At 48.4% G+C, this 18,539-nt stretch overlaps 1 non-coding gene across 1 annotated transcript; it reads right to left on the reverse strand.

The window, feature by feature from the left end:
- Positions 1-7,743: 7,743 nt before the first annotated feature.
- trnaq-uug (transfer RNA glutamine (anticodon UUG)) lies at positions 7,744-7,815 on the reverse strand. Its single transcript has one exon. It is a non-coding gene; the product is annotated as a tRNA-Gln (tRNA).
- Between the last annotated feature and the right edge of the window lie 10,724 nt (positions 7,816-18,539).

The raw sequence follows: 18,539 nt of genomic DNA on the forward strand, positions 1-18,539 counted from the left end.
CCCCAGGAACAAACGCAGCTCCGTCGTGTTACGGGGTCTGGATGCTCTCTGGATCGCTTCCGTCCTGGACGCACTCGGGCTCATCCCGTCTACTCCTACCCTCATCCCCAGGAATTCTACCTCTGGAGCTAGGAAGATGCACTTCGTCTTTTTCAGTCGCAGCCCTACCCGGTCCAGTCTGCGTAGCACCTCCTCCAGGTTGTGGAAGTGTTCTTCAGTATCGTAACCCGGGATGAGGATGTCGTCCTGAAAAACCACCGTCCCTGGAATCGACTTGAGGAGGCTTTCCATATTTCATTGGAAGATCGCGGCGGCCGAGCGAATCCCGAACGGACATCTGTTGTACGCAAACAACCCCTTGTGTGTCATGATGGTGGTCAGCTTCTTCAACTCACTCGCCAGCTCCTGGGTCATGTAAGCTGAGGTCAATTTTGAAAAAACTTTGCCACCGGATAGTTTCGCAAAGAGGTCCTCCGCTTTCGATAACGGGTACTGGTCTTGGAGTGACACCCGATTGATGGTGGCCTTTGTAATCACCATATATCCTGACCGACCCAACCGCCTTGAGCATCGGAACAATCGGGCTCGCCCAGTCACTGAATTCGACTGGCAAGATGATGCCTTCCCTCAGCAGGCGGTCCAATTCGCCTTCTATTTTTTCCCACATCACGTACGGCACCGCTCTGGTCTTGTGGTTCACTGGCCTGGCGTACCCCAGGTTCCTTGTCTTCTGAGCAATGAACATTTGAAATCAATTTCAAAAATTCAGAGTGTGTTAAGTCATATAGGGTGTAAAATATCATCTATGATGAAAGCTCCTGAAATTATTGCAGTTCAGTTATTGAAGTATTGACTGTAAGTCTGCAAAACAATCTGGGTGGAAATATTGGCCCAAAAATTCCGGTTGGAGGCTTCCCGCGGGCAATTCCTTTCTGATCGGTGATGTTTTAATCACCCCACCTCCCACAGAGTTTAATTAATTGCATGTAATTATTTGAAAAATGTTTGAATTAAAAAGTTACTTTCCGAACTCGGACTCCCTCTGTGAATGCCTAACCACTAAACGAGCAGGACACACATTAAATAATTGAATCCCAGACTTAATATTTTCTTTGCTGTTTCACAATAACCAGACCGATGCTCCAAAATCTGTCTCACCGTTACCCCGGTGTCAGTCAGAGAAGCACATGGGACTGAATCAGTGATTTTGCTTTTTCGTCCTGTCTTCTGAAGCGCCGCACGGTCCCACTCCGACACTCAATGAGCTATTGGGACGTTAGTGTATCCAGGTTTTGGGTGGCCACCCCGAGCGCAGCAGAGGGGTTTCTGCATTAGTTCTGGGTGGGACAGTATTTCCCCTTCTCTCTTCCTCTTGTCTATATCCCTCTGCTTTGTTTTCTGTATTTATTCCCCCGGCCTCATTTTATGTGTTTAAAAGGGAACAAAAGATGAAGTGGGCGACACTCTGGAACAATTTCTCTCACTCAAATATATCTATTTTGTGAAGTGAAATAAAGAGTAATTAAAGAATAAGGGACAAGCCACTGTCGCCCTTTTGACAGGAGAATAAACTCGCCCATGACTGTTCATCCACAGCAAGTTTAAACATAATCTTCCTGCACGGGATCCTTTCACGTGGAAAGCAAACGTGATAACGGCTCCACTGCGGAAACCGCTCTGACCAGAAGTACAGCAGAGGGCAGCTGACCAGTGAATGCCTTCTGTGCTGATCGGGAATGTGTTGGCTCACCTTAAACAACTTCTGTCCCTCACTGACAGCGGTCAATCCTTCTCCTCCGCTGCCCTTTACACAAACATGTCACTGATCCCCACCCACCACCCCACATCCCCATCGTGTTATTTTCCATGTTAGCACAGTGAATCCGCGGTTAGTGAACTCAGTCAGTCTGTAAAATTAAAGGGGAACAAGTGTCCCACAAAGGGCAGGTGAAGGGAGAGAGTCTGTAACTTGGGTTTAATTGTTTGTCAAAGGCTACCCGTCCTGTTGTGTATTTCCAGCAGTTTCCTGCTTTCACAGGTGGAGATACCGGGGCTGGACCATGCTCCAAAAATACAATGAGATCGGGATAAAAGTTTCTCACATACTCAGGGCAAAATAAATGATTGAAGTTCTACAATGGATTAATTAATGATGTTTAAATCAATGAATCTTTTTTTCACATGAGATGCATGTAACTCTTTCATATAAGGTTTTAATTTTAATGGAAGTGCAATTTCCCTGCCCGGAAATTGACCCAGGGCCGCGGTGGTGAGAGCGCCGAATTCTAATCACTGGACCACCAGGGAACGCGGCATTGCTGCATCGCTGCATCGTAATGCTTGGTGTAATTATTGTCCTTTTCAATCCACTTGTTTCACAACGAAACACATCGCAACCTTGATCTGAATTTAACTTCACGTGATTCTTTGAAGTAACCTTTAAATGATTGGGTAAAACCACTCCTTATACCACCGAAAAACAGCTTCGATTCCAGGTCAGGGCGGTAACTTCTGTAACAGCTTTTTTCAATTCAAAACCTTATAAAATTGACGACATGCAGCTTATATGAAAAAATAAGAATTAATTTAATCACCGTTAAATAACCGATACCTTTTTCACGATGAAATAAATATTAATATAGTTACTGAGGGACAGTAGTATCTTTAATCATTCATTTTCTCTTTACATGTGATGAATTATTATCCCTATCTCATGTACATGCTGTATGAGAAATTGTAAGTGTTCATGACTCAGTTGTAAAACCATTGATTGCGTATGTGTCTATTCTTGATAGGAGGAGCACTTGAGACCGAAGTTCCAGTTCGACATATGTATCAATAGAATCAATTTTCACCAGTTCCTTTAAACCCAATAACATAATTTATTTTGAGAGGGCTGGATGGAGGAACATGATCCATGTAAAAAATTGTTATCGTTTTACTTGTGCTGAATGCTCATAAAAGTATTGGAGTGGGAAGTCACTGGATAACAGCACAGCTTGCAATGTTTGCGGAATATATTCGTGCAGCCAAAATGCACAATGACAACCCGGAACTGTGCGGCACCGAATCCTCGGGGAAAAACATTAAAAGGCTTCGCCCGGATATGGGTTTGGATTACCCACCTTTCAGTTACCAGCCGAATGCGCTAAACCATTGCGCCACAGATACACACTGCAAGACATGCAAAACCAGGAAGTCAGTTAGTTAAAGCTTCAGATTGCTCCGACCCGGATGGAACTTATCCACTCTCAGTTTTACTTTTCCCAAGTAAAGGGTGGGACATTCATTGTGGATGTGTGGAAGCAGTCTGGTCCCGCACACTGCAGACACTTCCATGTCACCACCAACCAGCTCTCCCACAACCGGTGTGATCTACTTTCCAGCCTTCCAGTGCCATGTCTGTGACGAAGAATGTTTCAAAAGTTTTGCCACAGTTGGTTCCATGGTGTAATGATGAGCCCTCTTGATTTTAAATCTAGCGATCTGAGTTTAAATCTCGGTGAAACCTAAATTCTTGTTGTCCCAGCTGCTGAAAATTTGGGACAAACATGTGAAAGACACCTGATGCTGGTGGGCAGTTTTGTTGCCTTTGTCATTGATGCTTGATCTACAAGTCTAGTTGTCAAATTGTTTGCTCAACCGTCAGTTATCTGCTACAAATCAGCGGAGGACAAATCACTTTGTTGTCTAATGCTGCCTTTGCCTGCACAATGTGTGCTGAGATTATCTGTGCAATATGCATTCCGCAGGATGAATAAAAGCAATGCTTTTTGAAATGCAGGCACTGCATGTTTTGCACTCGACAAAACGTTGCATTTTCTTTTCATTCATTTTACATTAATGCATTGCAATGCCAACGCACTTTTTACGTGGCAAGATCGATAATTAGCAGAGCAGAATGAAAAGATCGCAAAGTTTCTGTTTAAAGAATGGACTCAGTCGAGAATATTTTGTGGATTTTATTTTTCTGAGGTTATTTTCCCTGTGCTGGGGACACCCTGCTCAGATATGTGAAAAAGCTGCTTTTGTTAAAACTCCAGAGAACGCATGGAAGTTAGCTGGGACAAAAGACCTGTCAGTCATCCATTGACAAAAGAGCTGTCGGCCAGGAAGGGGGGCCACTGACAAAGCCACTCTAATTTGTAAAAGCACTTCTCACTTCCATCTCAGAAGGAGACACAGAATAATGAACCCACCAGCCTGGCCAGCCAAGGAGGAGCTGGGTCTTTCCCAACACAAAGGCTCAGAGAGATGCCCAGACTAAGGGCCATCAGCCCAATGCATGGGTGGGATGGCCCATCACTGACTAAATACCCGTGCTTAGAAACAAAGGGGTTTTAAAGATTGGCGGGAAAGATAGGGGTAGCAAGACTCCCAGAAAGACAGGGTCCTTTCCACTTTATTTTTAGCTTGGAGCTTGGTGTGAAGCTTGGAGCTTGCAGCTTGCAGCTTGTGTCTAGAGAGAGCCCACTCTCCCTCTCGCTCTCGCTCTACCGATCGATGTACCAGAGGAAGGGGCCACAGTACTGCAGAAGAAGCCACCGAGACTGAAGACCAGGCAGTGAGCTGAGCAAGGAAACTGGCTGCGTGTGGTGGTGAAAATGGTCGCGAGTGTCCCAAGCCAGTAACCAGATATCACAGGCCAGCTGGGTAAGGGCTCAGGGTTTTCTCAGAAGTGAAGCATTTCATGGCTATTCTGGGGAAGGGTAATTCATTGGTAGGGGTGGGGTTAGAATCCACCAGGGAATTAATGCGTGTTACTAGGTCTCATTTCTGTACTGTATGTATATTGTTTGTAACCTGGATTTAATTCTCCACAGAGACAGTAATTTCGTTTAGCAGTGTATGTTTTAGCCATTGTATGTTAGACCAAATAAATATACTACGATTTATCACCGAAGCATCCCTTTCCGTGACTTATTTAATTTATACTCAGAATAATAATTCCCGGATCTAGAACTTTCGTAAGGTGGGGGCGATTCAAACCGTCCGTCTGGCAACTGGGCGAGGATCACAAACACTTATAATATTTACTAAAGGATATACTTGCTTTGGAGGCAGTTCAGAGAAGGTTCACTGGGTTGACTCCGGAGATGAGGGGTTGACTTATGAGAAAAGGTTGAAGGAGAATGAGAGGTGATCTTATCGAAACGTATAAGGTAATGAGGGAGCTTGATAAGGTGGATGCAGAGAGGATGGTTCCACTGATAGGGGAGACTAGAACTTGGGGACATAATCTCAGAATAAGGGGCCTCCCATTTAAATCTGTGATGAAAGGAATTTCTTCTCTCAGAGGGTTGTAAATCTGTCGAACTCACTGCCTCAGAGAGCTGAGAAAGCCACGACATTTGATAAATTTAAGACAGATATAGCTTCTTAACTGATAAGGGAATGAGGCTTATGGGGAACGGGCAGGGATGTGGACTTGAGTCCATGATCGGATCAGCCATGACCATATTAAATGGCGGAGCAGGCTCGAAGGGCCATATGGCCTATTCCTGCTCCTAGTTCTTAAGTTCTTATGTTCTGAATAGCGACACACAAAAAAATGCTTTGATCATGGTTACACCTTATCTTCACGTTTGTCAAACAGTTGGCTCATTGGTCTCGGGCTGTGATTTCGCTTCGGAGTTGTTCATTGAAATTTACGAGGGGTCCCAGAGGAGCCCTGATATTGCTCGCATATTTTGAAATTGCATCGAACTTTTGCAAAGAAGGACTTGCACATCTGCAGCGCCTTTCAGGAACTCATGACGCCCCAAAGCGCTTTACAGCCATTGAGTTATGTTTGAAGTGTTGTAGTTTGGGAAAAGATGTGCCCAGATCACCAAATATGAACCTCAACACTTTGCAAAGAGTTTGGTGCAAACATTCAAGCGTCTCAGGGGCTTGGACTTTCTTTGAATAAGTTTTGCTTGTACCTGCATTCAAGCTTGAAACAGCAACTGGGCTTCCATCTCACGGGAGGATGGGGTTGATGTGCGTCGCTTTCAATCTTTGAAATTTCACCAAGCAAAGAAACGGTGAATCCAACTGTCCCTGTAAGCATTTAGTTCCCATTTAATCACAGGAATATCCTCAGCCAGGAGCTGAAAAGGAATTAAAACTTAATACCGGCTTCGGGACAATCAGAATACTTTGTCACAGACAAGGCACCGGAAGGCTGGAAGGGAGATCACACCGGTTGTGGGAGAGCTGGTTGGTGGTGACATGGAAGTATCTGCAGTGTGCGGAACCAGACTTCTTCCACGCATCCACATTGAATGTCCCTTCATTTATTTGGGAAAAGTACAACTGAGAGTGGACAAGTTCCATACCGGTTGGAGCAATCTGAAGCTTTAACTGACTGACACCCTGGTTGTGGATGTGTTGTATCTTATACTTTCATCAGTCTCTGTGGCGCAATGGGTTAGTGCTTTTGGCTGTTAACCAGAAGGTTGGTGGTTCAAAACCACCCAGGTATAAAGTGTTTAAATGTTTTTCCCCGAGTATTCGGTGCCGCACAGTCCCAGGTTGTCATTGTGCGTTTTGGCTGCACGACTATATTCCGCAAATGTTGCCAGCAGTGCTATTATCCAGTTTGTTCCCACTCCAATATTTTATGAGCATTCAGTTCAAGTAAAACGATAACAATTTTTTACATGGATCATGTTCCTCCATCCAGCCCACTAGAAATAAATTATGTGATTGCGTTTAAAGAAACTGGTGGAAATTGATTCCATTGATACATATATGGGGCCCAAGTTTCCACATGATTTGCGCCTGATTTTTAGGAGCAACTGGTGGAGAACAGACTATCTTAGAAACCGCAGTTCTCCACATTATATTTTCTGCAGTTCTAGTCAGGTAGAACAGTTCCACTTTGGAACAGAATTTTTTCTTCAAAAGGGGGCATGTCCGGCCACTGACGCCTGATTTCAAAGTTTCCACAGTGAAAACGTCCTCCAAACTAAGTTAGAATGTAGCAAGTGAAGATTTTTGTAGAACTGAAAAAACCTGTTCTCCACATTAAAAAAGTGAGGCGCAGATTACAAATTAGGCGAACATGCGCAAGAACATAAGAACATAAGGAAAAGGAGCAGGAGTCGGCCATACGCCCCTCGAGCCTGTTCCATCATTTAATACGATCATGGCCGATCCGATCATGGACTCAGGTCAACTTCCCTGCCCGCTCCTCAAAGCACAGGACAAATGATTGAAGTATCGACTGTCCCTCAGTTAGCATTTCTTTTATTGTGCAAAAGAAGGTGAGGGATTAATTTACCGTGAAAGCAACACAAAAGCAATTTACACAGATGCCGTCGAGGCTATGGGTTCTCAAGTGCCTGTTTTTGTTTCACATTGTTCATCACAGCTTGTACTTCAGTCTTGCAAGGTAAAAAGTGCATTGGCATTGCAATGCATTAATGTAAATGCTTGGCATGAAAAGAAAATGCAAATTTTTTCGAGTACAAAACATGCAGTGCCTGCATTTGAAAAAGCGTTGCTTTTATTCATCCTGCTGAAAGCATATTGCACAGATAATCTCAGCACACATTGTGCAGGTAAAGGCAGCATAAGATAAAAAAACTGGTTTCTCCTCCGCTGATTTGTAACAGGTCACTGATGGTTGAACACACGATTTGACAACTCGACTCGCAGATCAAGCATCACTGACAAAGGCAACCCAACTGCCCCGCAACACCAGGTGTCTTTCACTTGTTTGTCCCAAATTTTCAGCCACTGGGACAACAAGAATTGAGGTTCCACTGAGATTTGAACTCAAATCACTGGATTCAAAGTCCAGAGTGCTCACCATTACACCATGGAACGCAACACACAAAAATCTTTGAAACAGTTCTCTAAAACAAAAAAATCATTGCACTTTGGCTCGGCCTTTTCTCATGTTTCATGTCAGTTTCCCTTCTTTGCACTCTGCTAATTATCGACGCAGAGCAATTCACACAGATGCCGTCGAGTAGCTGTTTCTGTTTCGCACTGTTCATCACAGCTTGTACTTCAGTCTTGCCAGGTAAAAAGTGCGTTGGCATTGCAATGCATTAATGTAAAATGCTTGGCATGAAAAGACAACGCAACGTTTTGTCGAGTGCGAAGGTTCACCAGACTGATTCGCGTGATGGCAGGACCGACATATGAGGAGAGACTGGATCGACTGTGCCTTTATTCACTGGAGTTTAGAAGAATGAGAGGGGATCTCATATAAACATATAACATTTTGATGGGACTGGACAGGTTCGATGCAGGAAGAATGTTCCCAATATTGGGGAAGTCCAGAACCATGGAACACAGTCTCGGAATAATGGGTAAGCCATTTAGGACCGAGATGAGGAGAACCTTCTTCACTCAGAAAGTTGTTAACCTGTGCAATTCACTACTGCAGAGAGTTTTTGATAACAGTTCATTGGATATATTCAAGAGGGAGTTAGATGTGGCCCTGACGGCTAAAGGGATCAAGAGGTATGGAGACAAAGCAGGAATTGGGTACTGAGGTGAATGATCAGCCATGATCTTATTGTGTGATGGTGCAGGCTCGAAGGGCTGAATGGCCTACTCCTGCAAGTATTTTCTATGTTTCGATGTTTCTATGAAGTGCCCGCATTTCAAAAAGAGTTGCTTTTATTCATCCTGCTGAAAGCATATTGCACAGATAATCTCAGCACACATTGTGCAGGTAAAGGCAGCATAAGATAAAAAACTGGTTTATCGTCCGCTGATTTGTAACAGGTAACTGATGGTTGAACACACGATTTGACAACTAGACTTGCAGATCAAGTATCACTGACAAAGGCAACAAAACTGCCCACCAACACCAGGTGACTTTCACTTGTTTGTCCCAAATTTTCAGCAGCTGGGACAGCAAGAATTGAGGTTCCACCACAATGTGAACTCAGATCACTGGTTTACTGAGTCCAGAATGCTCACCATTACACCATGGAACCATTCATGCCAAAGTTTTTGAAACATAGAAACATCGAAACATAGAAACATAGAAAATAGGTGCAGGAGTAGGATTGCAAAAATTCGTTGGACAACCCCCCAGTGTGTGGACTCATTGGAAAGGAAATTTAATTTGGAACAATCAACCAGAAAGTTTGGGATCTTAAAGTGCACATGGAAGTAACTACGAGTTTTAATCAAATTTGGGATTTTACAAGGCAGATTGGTTCTGTGTGGAAAGGGCTGAGAACTGAAGGATCGTTCAAAGAAAGCAGTTTGGGTATTGAAGCTGTCGGGGATATTGAAGCTGAACAAATTGTCTGGGGAATTGTGTAAACTCGAAAACCCATCTCCCTGGAGGACATTAACATAGCAACAATCAACCCAGAGATAGCCAGCCATCACTCTGAGCAGGAAACCCATCCAGCGTATACATAATGACAATGGCCCATCCAGCCCGCATGGAAAACCCAGGCCTAGGCAGACATTGCAAACACCAAAAATCTAATTTTCCCGATCAATTAACAAATTCAAAAGATCGACACATCCGAGACAGGTTACCATTAATGGGCCAGCCAAAATATAACAAAGAGATATCAAGCACGCCAAAATTAAAACAAAGAATCGGGGCTCATTTGTCACGCAGATTAGAACGGCTCCCAAAATATAACTGGGTCCCTGTTTTTTAACAAAAGAAGGAGAACGGGAAGGAGGGAAAAAGGAGAGAGATCGCTGCAGCAGTTTGTAACAAGCCTTCCAGAGAGCTTGCTACACAGCCTCCGATACAGCTCTTCTGAGCTCCGACATCTTCAGCCTCGACGACACTCCTGGACCACACTGCCCTGCTACCGAAAGAGAAGGAAGAACATCATCACAGCAGAGAAAGCAGTTCCCAGTAACTTCGGACATCATCATCGTGGCAGCAACTGACCACAGCCAATGTGGTAACATCGAAAACACCGCAATCGACAAATTCTAAGAACAAAAGTCCTCAAGAAGAAACCGAAGCTTCGAAAGTTTCCCCTCTACAATCTGTTCCTCGATACCAACAGGTGAAACATTACCCAAAAGAACTTTAAAACCTACTGCTGACGGAAGAAAGTGGGTACTCACCCCATAAATCCAATACGCACCCTACCGCATCAGCGGACACCACCCAACTGAAGACTACGCAGTAAGAAGTCTTCCACGATGTTCGGGGTACGGCAAGCAGAACTTAAAGAGTCCAGAGAACCTCGAAACTGCAAACCACTGCCAACTGACAATAAGAGGATTGGTGAGCATAATCCCTGTTTGCCCTCGAGTTTCACCGAGTCAGAGTTAGGCATTGGGAGGTGGGAGGTGTATTATTTTTCTGTAACCCCTTTGAAGTGTGAGAAGTGTTTTTTTATTCTAGTAATTACAAGCTCGACATTTTACGTTCTTGCTCTGAATAAAATTGAGGTTCTTTGCACCAAAACCAGTTGTTTCTTGCACTTTGTCACATTCCCAAATAAATCCAAAGTCTTGAACCCAGATAGTGCGAGCGATTCAAACCGCTCAGAAGGTCAGAGGTGAACCTCACCCCACACACCACGCCCGATAGAATGGCGACCACGGCAAGACTTTGGCGTAAAGGATGTGATGCAGAGATTGCTGTTTTGGAGGTAAGAACAAAAATGGAAGAGAGGATTTCCTCCTATGTGTAAAAGAAAGTGAATGTCACTAAGGAATGGGTGCTTGGTCTGTTGCGCGCTGAGCGTTCGGGAGACGCTGCGGCCCAGTGGACAGCCAGCAAGTACCATAAGGAATCAGTAGAAAAGGCAATTTGGTTGTCCTGACGACAGCAACAGGTCCAACCCCTAGATAAGAACATCGAGTCACTGCAGGCAGAACGATGTGAATGTGCAGAAACATCACATGACAGGGCTATGGCAGAAGAAAGGTGTGGGGGGAACTCCGTAAACTAAAACATGGAAAGACACAGTGAATGGAAAGGTTCAAAAACAGCCAGGACTGTTTTCAGTGTCAGGTTACCGAGGCAAAGAATAATGAAAAGATACTGTGGGAGGAAAACACTCGCCTCACCCTTCAAGTAAAAGAGCTGGAGGATAAGTTAAGAGACGTACAGCAGCTTATAAAGTAGCCAGCACTAATGGGTTTGGGTCAGGAGACCACGGTCCCTGCCAGCAACAAACAAAAGTTTAACCCTTGCTCTGTGCAAGGCAAAAGGCAAGGTATTCCTAATAAACCCGGGTATGGCCCGAGTAAACCTGGAAGAGAAGGAGGAAACTGTTCAACCACCACCTGTGGTACCGGTGACTATACCGGTTCGGCAGCAGGAGGGTGAACGAGTTGTGGGGCGTACAGGGATAGCGGACCACCACCACCTGTGGCACCGAGTTTCAGCATGGCTTGGCAGCAGGGAGGAGGGGTAGGCGACCCAGAACAGGAAGGGCCAGAACCAGGGCCAATGTGCCCGGTCCGGCAACAAATGTTTGGCCCGCCCACCGGTGCTGGGGGTCTGGGGCCCCTGGAAAGTCAGTTTGTGGTTCCCCACACGACCCAACATTTCAGGGCTATGATAAGTCACCTGGGAAAGCTCACCCCAAAGGGGGACACCTCGGTCCACTTTATGGAAGTGGAACAGGCAGGGGATATTAACGGGTGTGATGATGCTGAGATAGCAAATATGCACCTCCTCTCACTGGACGGCAAGCTGTACCAGTCCCTCTGTGCCGAGAGCAAAAGGGGGCAAAGCACATGTGCCGCTGTCCAGGAAGATATTCTAGAAGCCATGGACTGTAATGATGGGAATCCCAACAGTGCAGCTCACAGGGAAAACCCGACAGGTTTTCGCAGACAGGCTGTGGCCTGTGTACCAGAGCGTCTGTGGAGGGGACCTCGACCGGAATCACATAAGCCGGGATGAGAGAGCCCGCTGGCTCCGAAGCCTGATGGCAAACAATTTACCACGTATCAGGACAAAGGCTGAGGCCTGGTTTGACCCGAGAAATCCCCAGGCCACCGAACAGGGAGTGGTCAGGGAACTGACCCGAGTCTACTGGAACGGCAGGGGGATGGAAGAGCACCCACCCAAGGGAAGGGTCCTCGAAATCAGACCTAGTCAGCACAAGAGGGAATGGTGCCACGACGGGGGCAAACGCTCCGGTACAAAACGTACCTGATTTGGGTGCGGAAAGTGTGGGCACTGGAGAAAGGATTGTAGAAACCCATGGAAGAGTAGCACAGGGAAGAGTTCTCCTGCCCCTGCCCAAAAGACCGAGACCGAGAAGCCAGCCCCTCCCCACACGTTTGATACCTTTCTGACTGCGCTGCGAACAATGCTGGATGGCTCTGGGAGGGTAGCCACCGCCACCGGTACCGAAATCCCATCCGCCCCATCCAAGCCAAAACAGTGACTAGAACAGACACAGCCTGTTCCCCTGTGTTCCCTCGAGTACGATGCGTGGGGGAGACCGACCGTTCAGATGGAAGTGGAGAAGATGAAAGGGACTGACCTGCTGGATACCGGTGCATCAAGCACCCTTGTCTATGTAAATAACCCCGCCGCCTCACCTCTGTCTAACGGGGTCCCCTAGAGCTTGGTGGGTTTCACAGGCACCGAGCAGGTTGGCTCATTCTCCGTTCCGCTCTCTGTTCATTTAGGAACACTCCACACCAAGTGGACTTGTGTCCTGATGAAGTGGGAACAGGGAGGGAGAGGGATCCTGGGGGCAGACTTTATTCTAGGCCAGGGAACCTAGTTGATTTAAGAAATGACTGTCTTTGGGGGTCAGTCTGTACGGGACAGGAGAGTGAGGTAATGGTTATCCCAGAAAAACGGGGAAAGGGGACAGTGTGCACCATGAAGCCAAAGGAGTGTTACGACCGTGAATCACTGGTCAGTAACACTCCGATGGAGTACCAAGAGTATGTAAGGGCAAACCTTGCAGATTTTGCCACTCACAAACACGACTGTTGGAGGATAAACGTGGTCGAGGTTAGCATTGATGGTGACCCTATGACCCGACCGTAGAAACAGTATAACTTCCCCAGGGAGGCGGAGGCAGACATGGAAATAGCCTTGGGTTCTTTAGTGAAACAGGGGTATTGAGACCAATAGCTACCCATGTGAACTCTCCGTTGTGGCCGGTTAAGAAACAGGACAACACCTGGAGAGCCACGGTGGACTATCGAGTACTCAACCGTAACATCACCGGCTGTGCACCCACTGTTGCTGCTGTCGCCGACCTCATTGGACGTATCCCAGCCTCCGCGACCATCTTCACAGTGCTGGACATTTCCAACCGGTTCTGGTCCATACCTTTAAGAAGAGAAGATCAGTACAAGTTTGCTTTTACCTTTAAAGGACTGCAATACACTTGGAACTGTCTCCATCAGGGCTTCCACAACAGCCCCAGTATTTTCCATCAATGTATGGCCAACTGTTTAAAGAGCTTCAGCAGACCCCAGCAGCTGGTACAGTATGTGGACGACCTGCTCCTATTCACCGATGAGGGGGAGGAGCATGGTCCACTGCTGGCTGAACTGCTGGAGCTGCTGAAAGAAGGAGGGTTTAAAGTGAATGCCACAAAGGCACAGATCGGTCTGAAGGAAGTAAAATTCCTGGGACTGGCTGTGCGCGCTGGGGAAAGGGCCATTGACAAAGCTACAAGGGAAGCAGTGCAGAAGTTACCAGCCCCCAACACAGTAACAGAAGCAAGATCTTTTCTCGGGCTAACCGGGTACAGCAGAGATCTCATTGAGGATTATGCAGCCACAGCAGCCCCTCTGCTCCGACTCCGACACAAGAGGGTGGAGTGGGAATGGGACGAAGGCTGAGAAGCAGCATTTATCCAACTCAATAACGACCTGCAGACCGCACCAGCTCTAGGGGCTATTGATGGGGGTAAAGAGTTTTTCCTGGAGGTAGCAGCCAGTGAAGGGACAGCCTGAGTGCAGTACTGCTCCAAGAGTGGCATGGCCGGCTGAGACCATTGGTCTACTCCTCCAGGATACTCACGGATGTGGAGAAGGGTCACTCCAACTGTGAGCGGCATCTCCTAGCCACTCACTGGGCTGTGAAAAGTTCACTGATCTTCACAGCAGGGTCCCCTATCACACTCCTTACCCACCATACGCCCACCCAAATACTCCTGGACGGTCGGATCAAGGACGGGACAGAGAGCAGTGCCTGCATTTCTCACTGGACCCTACTTCTCTCCCAGATGGACCTGAGGGTAAAGGGTCTCTGCGAGCCAAGACTCACAGCCAACATGATCTATCTAGGGACTGCCCACCGGTGTACGGTGGGAAATTAACATAGGTTTTCGGGCTGGGTTACACCGCAGAGGCCGAGAGATCTTTGTGAACGGTTCAAGCACGGATCTGCGGGTGAACGACTCACAGGCTGCGGAGTTTATGACCCAGAGGCAGGCATTGCCCTGGCCATTAAACTCCCCAGTATGATGAGTGCCCAGCACGCTGAACTGTCTGCGGTGGTATATGTAGTCACACACCCCGAAGAATTCCCCAGCCAACACACGATTTTCTCGGACAGTAAGTTCACATGCAATTCGTTTTTGGAGTACTTGGCTATCTGGTCCCGTCGCGGATACACATCTGCAAACGGGAGATCCCTGGCAATTAAGCCCCAACTGGAAAAGATCATGACAGCCGTGGGGAAGGAAGGGAAGATCTGTACACATAAAGTGAAGGCACATTCCACCACTGAACCCCGTAGCGAGGGAAACCAGCAGGCTGACATGTTGGCCAAGCAAGGTGCGCGCAAGGGCAAGCTCTGGGATCCGTACAACCCAGGCCCCATCGCAGCAGTCAGGGGCAGGATTGGGATGACAGGGAAGGCAGGGGTAGCATTGTACCCGGACCTGAAAACGGTTCAGATCCAAGACCCCGTCCCCAAAACTATCCTGAACACGCTAGAAAAAGGGGATAGGGTAGACGGCCCGTACAGAAGGAATGCTGTTCAGGGGGGAGCAATGGGTAGTACCCCAACAACAGCGGAGAGAATTCCTCCAGCTGGCCCACAAGCGTCCAGGAGCAGGACACCCTGGACCTGAGACCACTTGGCAACAGGTGGAACAGGCAGGGTGCTGGCCCGGATTCAGGGAAGACGTCCGCGAGTTCTGTGCCAGCTGTCTAGTGTGCGCTGACAACAGCCCCGACCTCCAGAAAAGGAAGATGTCTATGGGACATATCAGGAGGGTAGAGGGATCCTGGCAGTCGATCCAGGTCGATTACATTGGTCCCCTACCCACTGCCCAGGGAGGTTACAAGTACTGTCTCGTGTTGGTGGATGTATTCACCAAATGGGGGGAAGCCTTCCCATGCCGAACAGCCACTGCCCTGGGAACAGCCAGGATCCTGGTCAGGGAGGTGTTCTCCCGATGGGGACTACCCCAGTACGTGAAGTCCGACTGGGGGAGCCACTTCACCAGGCAGGTGATGCAGGAGATCCTGAAGGTGCTCAGCATTAAAGATAAATGGCATGTCGCCCACAACCCGCAGTCATCCGAGCCTGTGGAGCGTTTAAACCGCAACATCAAAGAAAGGCTGCGAAAAGAGACAGGGGACTCACCCAAGAGGTGGGTAGAGGTCCGACCACTGGTCCTCATAGGGATCCGGGCCTGCCAGTCAAAGATCACGGGGTACTCCCCGTATGAGCTCATGACCGGCAGAGCCAGGTGAACCCCCACCCACGTATTAGCCCAGGTACTCACGGAAGGTCAGCTGAGGGAAGCGAGCTGGGACAGCTTTGTCAGGAACCTGTTTGAACACATTAAACAGATTCGCTGGCAGGCTGCTGACAATATGGGAAAAGAGCATCGGAGCAACTGACTGCTGCTAGAGCCCCACAAACACCACGAATGGGAGATAGGGGACCAGGTTATGGTCAGCAACTACGCTCGAGTCGGGATTTATGAGGCACTGTACATGGGGCCGTTCCACATTGTCGACATGGCAAGCCCCATGGTCTGTGCCGTGAAAATGCCTCGCCGTACAAAGTGGTTCCACATAAACCAGTGCAAACTTTTCAAACCCGGGACAGCACCGAAACGTAACGGATAGCCAGGAACAGAGAACCGTGCTAAAGGCATGGACCCTCAGCCAGCAGCCCCCGACTGTGGAAATCCCACAGGGGACGTGGCAGACCCACAGACTGTATCCAGAGGGGCGATGGACTGAGTTACTGGAGGAGCTATCCCCCCAATCATTTGGGACTTGGACGCACCCCCAGGGGTCAAAACCCTGAGAAGGACTCTCCGCATACCACGGCCTAAGGCACCGTGGTCACCAGCGCCCCAATTTACGTGGTTCAGACCCGGGAGAGGGACCTGCCGTGAAAGGGTACCTAAGATCAGGGACCAGCCTGCGAGAAGGGACACCCAGCCGGTAGCCCCAGAAGAGATAGTGGTGGACCAGCCACTAATTGGGCGTCCACAGCCCACGGCCCTCAACCAGGCAGAACCCCCAGGGGACAAAATGAACCAGGCAGCCATCCCCAAAGGAGCGGTGTGCTGTATCACGGGAGGGGACATTCCCCCAATAGTGTGGGACTCAGACCCACCTCCGGTCAGGACACTCCAGGTCCTGCGGTACTGTCCGACCTACTACCGGCCCCGCTGGAAACACAGAGGCCAGGGAAGAAAAGAGAAGGACAGGAATTAACCTGGCCACCCGGAGATGGATGGCAGATGTACATAAATAATACGATATGTGTTAAGGTATGTTTAGTAAGAATCTAGCGTAGTGTAGATTATGCATGTAATGATTTCAGGGCACCATAACTGAAAAGAAACCACACGTATGGAAGGTGTGAAACGAGTAGAATAGGATAAGGATGTTTATATGAATATAGAAGTTAAGAGTTTCAGCCGACAGCCGGTGACGAAATAGTGACATATGTATTGGGGAAAGGAAAAGACCCCACCTTGTCGGCAGTAAAAGAGGCACTACAAGAAGGATAACAACATGAACAGGGTCCTGTTCCTGCTCGCCCTTATAAGGATGAGCAGCGACAGCTGAGGAGACGTGGAAGAATCCTCCATTTATGGTCTCAGGAGAGAGATTAACCGATCGTGACTGCAGCGGGTGACACCCCGGGTGTGGAAGAGCTCGCCGTGTACGCCCACGAGGGAAGGTGGCCAGGGTGGATGGGGTCTCATTCCCCGCACTACTCCAGCCAGGAAGGGTTTACCTCTGGGGAGCCCTCCGTTCCATGCCCCCGGATACGGGTCGTTGCTGCGTGGGTCAGTGTCACGGAGGGAAAACGTGTATGTTTGACAGACGCAGACACATCACACTGTGACAGACACACACAGTGGCGGGAGCGGAGAGAGGCAGCGGCCTATAAAAGGCTCAGCAGTCCGGGGAGCGTCGAGAGAGGCGGGAGTCGAGAGAGGCAGCGGCCTATAAAAGGTTCAGCAGTCCGGGGAGCGTCGAGAGAGACGGGAGTCGAGAGAGGCAGCTGCCTATAAAAGGCTCAGCAGTCCGGGGAGCGTCGAGAGAGGCGGGAGTCGAGAGAGGCAGCGGCCTATAAAAGGCTCAGCAGTCCGGGGAGCGTCGAGAAAGGCGGGAGTCGAGAGAGGCAGCGGCGTATAAAAGGCTCAGCAGTCCGGGGAGCGTCGAGAAAGGCGGGAGTCGAGAAAGGCGTACTTGTGCAGCTCCAGCTGAGAGAAGTCAAAAAAGAAGTAGAAAGCAATCAAAAGGTGACGTCACAGCCAACGTGGTAAGTGATTGGCTGCTGATTAGTGAGTAGTTTTTCTTTTTCTTTATTAGTCAGTAACTTTTAACATTGTTGTCCGCAATTTAAGTGTATATAAGGGTTAAGTCATGGCGGGACAGCTCGGTCACGTGATATGCTCCTCCTGTACCATGTGGGAACACGGGGACAACACCAGTGTCCCTGACGACTACATGTGCGGGAAGTGTGTCCACCTCCGGCTACTGACGGTCCGCGTTGCGGAGTTGGAGCTGAAGGTGGATTCACTCTGGAGCATCCACGATGCTGAGAATGACGTGAGTATCACGTGTAGCGAGTTGGTCTTACCGCAGGAGAAGGGTCCACAGCCAGCGAGGAAATGGAAGACCAGCAGGAAGAATAGTGCAAGGAAGGTAGTGCAGGGGTCCCCTGTGGTCATCCCACTGCAAAACAGATACACTGCTTTGAGTGCTGTTGAGAGGGATGACTCATCAGGAGCGGGCAGCAGCAGCCAAGTTCATGGCACCGTGGCTGGCTCTGTTGCACAGGAGGGCAGGAAAAAGAGTGGCCGAGCGATAGTGATAGGGGATTCAATTGTAAGGGGAATAGATAGGCGTTTCTGCGGCCGCAACTGAGACTCCAGGATGGTATGTTGCCTCCCTGGTGCAAGGGTCAAGGATGCCTCGTAGCGGGTGCAGGACATTCTAAAAAGGGAGGGAGAACAGCCAGTTGTCGTGGTGCACGTTGGTACCAATGACATAGGTAAAGAAAGGGATGAGGTCCTACGAAATGAATTTCAGGAGCTAGGAGCTAAATTAAAAAGTAGGACCTTAAAAGTAGTAATCTCGGGATTGCTACCAGTGCCACGTGCTAGTCAGAGTAGGAATCGCAGGAT

This window comes from Pristiophorus japonicus, unplaced genomic scaffold (assembly GCF_044704955.1).
Source record: "Pristiophorus japonicus isolate sPriJap1 unplaced genomic scaffold, sPriJap1.hap1 HAP1_SCAFFOLD_219, whole genome shotgun sequence".
Classification (NCBI taxonomy): Eukaryota; Metazoa; Chordata; class Chondrichthyes; family Pristiophoridae; genus Pristiophorus; species Pristiophorus japonicus.